This window comes from Oncorhynchus kisutch, linkage group LG18 (genome assembly GCF_002021735.2).
Source record: "Oncorhynchus kisutch isolate 150728-3 linkage group LG18, Okis_V2, whole genome shotgun sequence".
Classification (NCBI taxonomy): Eukaryota; Metazoa; Chordata; class Actinopteri; order Salmoniformes; family Salmonidae; genus Oncorhynchus; species Oncorhynchus kisutch.
Window position 1 is genome coordinate 7,970,568 of NC_034191.2, and position 8,343 is coordinate 7,978,910.

Genomic DNA, 8,343 nt, shown 5'->3' on the forward strand with positions numbered 1-8,343 from the left:
TATGACTGGGGACCAGACATCTGTTATGACTGGGGACCAGACATCTGTTATGGCTGGGGACCAGACATCTGTTATGGCTGGGGACCAGACATCTGTTATGACTGGAGACCAGGGACCAGACATCTGTTATGACTGGAGACCAGACATCTGTTATGACTGGAGACCAGGGAACAGACCTCTGTTATGGCTGGAGACCAGGGACCAGACATCTGTTATGACTGGAGACCAGGGACCAGACATCTGTTATGACTGGAGACCAGGGACCAGACATCTGTTATGACTGGAGACCAGGGACCAGACATCTGTTATGGCTGGAGACCAGACATCTGTTATGACTGGGGACCAGGGAACAGACCTCTGTTATGGCTGGAGACCAGACATCTGTTATGGCTGGAGACCAGGGACCAGACCTCTGTTATGGCTGGAGACCAGACATCTGTTATGGCTGGAGACCAGACATCTGTTATGGCTGGAGACCAGGGAACAGACCTCTGTTTTGGCTGGAGACCAGACATCTGTTATGGCTGGAGACCAGACATCTGTTATGGCTGGGGACCAGACATCTGTTATGGCTGGGGACCAGACATCTGTTATGGCTGGGGACCAGGGACCAGACATCTGTTATGACTGGAGACCAGGGAACAGACCTCTGTTATGACTGGGGACCAGACATCTGTTATGGCTGGAGACCAGGGACCAGACATCTGTTATGGCTGGGGACCAGGGACCAGACATCTGTTATGGCTGGGGACCAGGGACCAGACATCTGTTATGACTGGGGACCAGGGAACAGACCTCTGTTATGGCTGGAGACCAGGGAACAGACCTCTGTTATGGCTGGGGACCAGGGAACAGACCTCTGTTATGGCTGGGGACTGGGGAACAGACCTCTGTTATGGCTGGGGACTGGGGAACAGACCTCTGTTATGACTGGAGACCAGGGAACAGACCTCTGTTATGACTGGGGACCAGACCTCTGTTATGGCTGGGGACCAGAGAACAGACCTCTGTTATGGCTGGGGACCAGGGAACAGACCTCTGTTATGGCTGGGGACCAGGGAACAGGACTCTGTTATGGCTGGGGACCAGGGAACAGACCTCTGTTATGACTTGGGACTGGGGAACAGACCTCTGTTATGGCTGGGGAACAGACCTCTGTTATGACTGGGGACCAGGGACCAGACAGACCTCTGTTATGACTGGGGACCAGGGACCAGACAGACCTCTGTTATGGCTGGGGACCAGGGAACAGACCTCTGTTATGGCTGGGGACCAGGGAACAGACCTCTGTTATGGCTGGGGACCAGGGAACAGACCTCTGTTATGGCTGGGGACCAGGGAACAGACCTCTGTTATGGCTGGGGACCAGACCTCTGTTATGGCTGGGGACCAGACCTCTGTTATGGCTGGGGTCCAGACCTCTGTTATGGCTGGGGACCAGACATCTGTTATGGCTGGGGACCAGACATCTGTTATGGCTGGGGACCAGGGAACAGACATCTGTTATGGCTGGGGACCAGGGAACAGTCAGAAGAGAGAATGTATAGGTTTTAATTTAAGCGAAGCTGTTTTTGAAGGTGGATGCATAATTCTCACAATGCTCCAGATCTAACAGTACAACTGGATTGTATTAAAGACAGGCTCTGCTACTTAGTAAATGTTGTTTAAACCTCTTTGGGCTGGATGAGTCAATCTGTAGTTCATACGTTCATACATCTGAACAGAAATACTGTTCTACCTCGATTAGCCACGAAATCCATCATTTGAAAGCGATATTTCTGGAAGATGTGCCATTTTCCCCCCACGTGGACTAGCCCCCCTAGAAATTTGATTTCCAGACAATGACATTTAGCCTCTGGCCATTTGAGTGACAGCTAGCATGAATCGCCCACCGAGCGAGGACGCAATGATGTGGTGCACATATCTGAACATATGTGATGTAGTACACAATGATGTGGTGCACATATCTGAACATATGTGATGTGGTACACTATGATGTGGTGCACATATCTGAACATATGTGATGTAGTACACAATGATGTGGTGCACATATCTGAACATATGTGATGTAGTACACAATGATGTGGTGCACATATCTGAACATATGTGATGTAGTACACAATGATGTGGTGCACATATCTGAACATATGTGATGTGGTGCACATATCTGAACATATGTGATGTGGTACACAATGATGTGGTGCACATTTCTGAACATATGTGATGTGGTGCACATATCTGAACATATGTGATGTGGTACACAATGATGTGGTGCACATATCTGAACATATGTGATGTAGTACACAATGATGTGGTGCACATTTCTGAACATATGTGATGTAGTACACAATGATGTGGTGCACATATCTGAACCAATGTGATGTAGTACACAATGATGTGGTGCACATATCTGAACATATGTGATGTAGTACACAATGATGTGGTGCACATATCTGAACATATGTGATGTAGTACACAATGATGTGGTGCACATATCTGAACATATGTGATGTAGTACACAATGATGTGGTGCACATATCTGAACATATGTGATGTAGTACACAATGATGTGGTGCACATATCTGAACATATGTGATGTAGTACACAATGATGTGGTGCACATATCTGAACATATGTGATGTAGTACACAATGATGTGGTGCACATATCTGAACATATGTGATGTAGTACACAATGATGTGGTGCACATATCTGAACATATGTGATGTAGTACACAATGATGTGGTGCACATATCTGAACATATGTGATGTAGTACACAATGATGTGGTGCACATATCTGAACATATGTGATGTAGTACACAATGATGTGGTGCACATATCTGAACATATGTGATGTGGTACACTGATGTGGTGCACATATCTGAACATATGTGATGTAGTACACAATGATGTGGTGCACATATCTGAACCGGAGAATCTCTTGGTCCTGATCCATGTGGAGGGTGATGTCACCTCCAAAAAAACAACCCGGAGAACGGAGACACCTCCGTACAGTCATATCTGGGGACAGACAGGGACAGTATTAACCTTTCTAGCGCAGGAACCCCTCGACAACATTCCGCTGAAAAGGCAGTGCTCGATGTAACACACATTAACAAGTCCAATACAGCAAATGAAAGATAAACTTCTTGTTAATCTACCCATCGTGTCCAATTTAAAAAATGCTTTACAGCGAAAGCACCACATGATTATGTTAGGTCATAGCCAAGTCGAAAAAAACACACAGCCATTTTTCCAGCCAAAGACAGGAGTCACAAAAAGCAGAACTATAGATAAAATTAAACACTAACCTTTGATGATCTTCATCAGATGACACTCATAGGACATCATGTTACACAATACATGTATGTTTTGTTCGATAATGTGCATATTTACAATGGGGAGAACAAATATTTGATACACTGCCGATTTTGCAGGTTTTCCTACTTTCAAAGCATGTAGAGGTCTATAATTTTTTATCATAGGTACACTTCAACTGTGAGAGACGGAATCTAAAACAAAAATCCAGAAAATCACATTGTATGATTTTTTTAAAGTAATTAATTTGCATTACAGACCTCTACATGCTTTGTTAAGTAGGAAAATCGGCAGTGTATCAAATACTTGTTCTCCTCACTGTATATCCAAAAATTTCAGTTTACATTGGCGCCTTAAGTGCAGTAATGTTTTGATTCCAAAACATCCGGTGGTTTTGCAGAAATACTCATTCATAAACATTGATAAAAGATACAAGTGACAGTTATTGACAGAATTAAAGATAAACTTCTCTTTAATGCAACCACTGTGTCAAACTTTACGGAAAAAGCATAATCTGAGAACGGAGAACAGCCAGAGGAATATCCGCCATTTTGGAGTCAACAAAGTTAGAAACAACACCATAAATATTCATTTACCTTTGATGATTTTCATCAGAAGGCACTCACAGGAATCACAGGTCGACCATAAATGACTGGTTTGTTCCATCATTTATGTCGAAATAGCCACTTGTTGTTAGCGTGTTCAGCCCAGTAATCGATCTTCATGAGGCACAGGCACTTCATCCAGACAAAAACTCAAAAATTTCCGTTACAGTCCTTTAGAAAAATGTCAAACGATTTATGGAATCAATCTTTAGGATGTTTTTAACATAAAAAATAAGTAATTTTCCAACCGGATAATTCCTTTGTCTTCAGAAAAGCACTGGAACGCAAGGTAACTCTGTCGGGAGCACGCGTCATGAGACCAAGGCTCTCTGCCAGACCACTGACTCAAAGAGGTCTCATGAGCCCCTCCTTTATAGTAGAATCCTCATTCAAGTTTCTAATGACATATAATGTGTATTCTTTCTCTCTCTCTCTCTCTCCTGTTTTCACCCCCCCTCTCAATGTGTATTCGGTAGGCCAATCTTTGAAAAACTACAAACCTCAGATGCCCCACTTCCTGAGGGACAGAGGGCGCTAGAGGGACAGAGGGCGCTAGAGGGACGGAGGGCGCTAGAGGGACGGAGGGCGCTAGAGGGACAGGGGGCGCTAGAGGGACAGGGGGCGCTAGAGGGACAGGGGGAGCTAGAGGGACAGGGGGAGCTAGAGGGACAGGGCGCTAGAGGGACAGGGGGCGCTAGAGGGACAGGGCGCTAGAGGGACAGGGGGCGCTAGAGGGACAGAGGGCACTAGAGGGACAGGGGGAGCTAGAGGGGCAGGGGGCGCTAGAGGGGCAGGGGGCGCTAGAGGGGCAGAGGGAGGCGGAGGGCGACGGAGAGGCGGAGGGAGGCGGAGCGTACTAGAGAGAAGGAGGGATCAGTTCTAGAATGTGTCATGTGGAGGACCAGAAGACAAGTGCATCGGAGAAGAGACAGGATCCAGCTGCATGCTTGCCATCTTTCTCCTGTTTTCACCCCCCCCCTCTCTCTCTCTCCTGTTTTCACCCCCCCCCCCCTCTCTCTCTTTCTCCTGTTTTCACCCCCCTCTCTCTCTTTCTCCTGTTTTCACCCCCCCCCTCTCTCTCTCTCTCTCTCTCTCTCTCTCTCCTGTTTTCACCCCCCCCTCTCTCTCTCCTGTTTTCACCCCCCCTCTCTCAATTCAATTCAATTCAAGGGCTTTATCTCTCTCTCTCTCTCCTGTTTTCACTCCCCCTCTCTCTTTCTCCTGTTTTCACTCCCCCTCTCTCTCTCTCTCTCCTGTTTTCACCCCCCCCCCTCTCTCTCTCTTTCTCCTGTTTTCACCCCCCTCTCTCTCTCTCCTGTTTTCACCCCCCCTCTCTCTTTCTCCTGTTTTCACTCCCCCTCTCTCTCTCTCTCTCCTGTTTTCACCCCCCCCCCCCTCTCTCTCTCTCTCTCTCTCTCTCCTGTTTTCACCCCCCCCCTCTCTCTCTCTCTCTCCCTTTCTCCTGTTTTCACCCCCCCCTCTCTCTCTCTCTTTCTCCTGTTTTCACCCCCCCCCTCTCTCTCTCTCTCTCCTGTTTTCACCCTCCCCCCTCTCTCTCTCTCTCCTGTTTCATCCCCCTCTCTCTCTCTCTCCTGTTTTCACCCCCCCCTCTCTCTCTCCTGTTTTCACCCCCCCCCTCTCTCTCTCCTGTTTTCACTCCCCCTCTCTCTTTCTCCTGTTTTCACCCCCCCCTCTCTCTCTCCTGTTTTCACCCCCCTCTCTCTCTCCTGTTTTCACCCCCCCCTCTCTCTCTTTCTCCTGTTTTCACCCCCCCCTCTCTCTCCTGTTTTCACCCCCCCCCTCTCTCTCTCCTGTTTTCACCCTCCCCCCTCTCTCTCTCCTGTTTTCACCCTCCCCCTCTCTCTCTCCTGTTTTCACCCCCCTCTCTCTCTCTCTCCTGTTTTCACCCCCCCCCCTCTCTCTCTCTCCTGTTTTCACCCCCCTCTCTCTCTTTCTCCTGTTTTCACCCCCCCCCCTCTCTCTCCCTGTTTTCACCCCCCCCCCCCCCTCTCTCTCTCTCTCTCTCTCCTGTTTTCACTCCCCCTCTCTCTCTCTCCTGTTTTCACTCCCCCTCTCTCTCTTTCTCCTGTTTTCACCCCCCTCTCTCTTTCTCCTGTTTTCACCCCCACTCTCTCTCTCTCTCTCCTGTTTTCACCCCCCTCTCTCTCTCTCTCTCCTGTTTTCACCCCCCCCTCTCTCTCTCTCTCCTGTTTTCACCCCCCCTCTCTCTCTCTCTCTCTCCTGTTTTCACCCCCCTCTCTCTCTTTCTCTCTCCTGTTTTCACCCCCCCCCCCCTCTCTCTCTCTCCTGTTTTCACCCCCCCTCTCTCTCTCTCTCTCCTGTTTTCACCCCCCCTCTCTCTCTCCTGTTTTTCACCCTCCCCCTCTCTCTCTCTCTCTCCTGTTTTCACCCCCCCCCTCTCTCTCTCTCTCCTGTTTTCACCCCCCCCTCTCTCTCTCTCTCCTGTTTTCACCCCCCCCTCTCTCTCTCTCTCCTGTTTTCACCCCCTCTCTCTCTCTCCTGTTTTCACCCCCCCCTCTCTCTCTCTCTCTCCTGTTTTCACCCCCCCCTCTCTTTTTCTCCTGTTTTCACCCCCCCCTCTCTCTCTCTCCTGTTTTCAACCCCCCCCTCTCTCTCTCTCCTGTTTTCAACCCCCCCCCTCTCTCTCTTTCTCCTGTTTTCACCCCCCCCTCTCTCTCTTTCTCCTGTTTTCACCCCCCCCCTCTCTCTCTCTCCTGTTTTCACCCCCCCCCTCTCTCTCTCTCTCCTGTTTTCACCCCCTCTCTCTCTCTCCTGTTTTCACCCCCCCCCTCTCTCTCTCTCTCCTGTTTTCACCCCCCTCTCTTTTTCTCCTGTTTTCACCCCCCCCCTCTCTCTTTTTCTCCTGTTTTCACCCCCCCCCCCCTCTCTCTCTCTCCTGTTTTCAACCCCCCCTCTCTCTCTCTCTCCTGTTTTCACCCCCCCTCTCTCTCTTTCTCCTGTTTTCACCCCCCCTCTCTCTCTCTTTCTCCTGTTTTCACCCCCCCCCCCTCTCTCTCTCTCTCCTGTTTTCACCCCCTCTCTCTCTCCTGTTTTCACCCCCCCCCCCTCTCTCTCTCTCCTGTTTTCAACCCCCCTCTCTCTCTCTCTCCTGTTTTCACCCCCCCTCTCTCTCTTTCTCCTGTTTTCACCCCCCTCTCTCTCTTTCTCCTGTTTTCACCCCCCCCCCCCCCTCTCTCTCTCTCTCCTGTTTTCACCCCCTCTCTCTCTCTCCTGTTTTCAACCCCCCCCTCTCTCTCTCTCTCCTGTTTTCACCCCCTCTCTCTCTCTCCTGTTTTCACCCCCCCCCTCTCTCTCTCTCTCTCCTGTTTTCACCCCCCCTCTCTTTTTCTCCTGTTTTCACCCCCCCCCTCTCTCTTTTTCTCCTGTTTTCACCCCCCCCCTCTCTCTCTCTCCTGTTTTCAACCCCCCCTCTCTCTCTCTCTCCTGTTTTCACCCCCCCTCTCTCTCTTTCTCCTGTTTTCACCCCCCCTCTCTCTCTCTTTCTCCTGTTTTCACCCCCCCCCCCCCTCTCTCTCTCTCTCCTGTTTTCACCCCCTCTCTCTCTCTCCTGTTTTCAACCCCCCCCTCTCTCTCTCTCTCCTGTTTTCACCCCCCCTCTCTCTCTTTCTCCTGTTTTCACCCCCCCCTCTCTCTCTTTCTCCTGTTTTCACCCCCCCTCTCTCTCTCTCTCCTGTTTTCACCCCCCCCCTCTCTCTTTCTCCTGTTTTCACCCCCCTCTCTCTTTCTCCTGTTTTCACCCCCCCTCTCTCTCCCCCTCTCTCTCTCTCTCTCCTGTTTTCACCCCCCCTCTCTCTCTCTCTCCTGTTTTCACCCCCCCTCTCTCTCTTTCTCCTGTTTTCACCCCCTCTCTCTTTCTCCTGTTTTCACCCCCCCTCTCTCTCTCTCTCCTGTTTTCACCCCCCCCCCTCTCTCTTTCTCCTGATATCTCAAAGTGCTGTACAGAAACCCAGCCTAAAACCCCAAACAGCAAGCAATGCAGGTGTAGAAGCCTGTGTGTGTGTGTGTGCAAGCACACACACACACACACACACACACACACACACACACACACACACACACACTATACATTATAACCAATAAAACTCCAGAAAGGGTATTTTTGTGACTCATAACTATGCAGAAATAGAGTGTGAGACAAGGACTGGAGAGAAATAGGAGAGGCAGGGATTGGCAACTTGGATGGGGATGGGGGGGGGGGAGGCACAGTGGCTCCATACCCACACACTCGCTGTCAGAGCCGGCCCTAGCCCATTGGAGACGCTAAGCGAAACATAGCGGCCCCACTCTTGACAGCGGAGAAGAGAAATTAATTAATTTAATTAATTTCCTGCAATTCTACACATTGTGCCGTAGAGATATTATTGATTATAATATATCA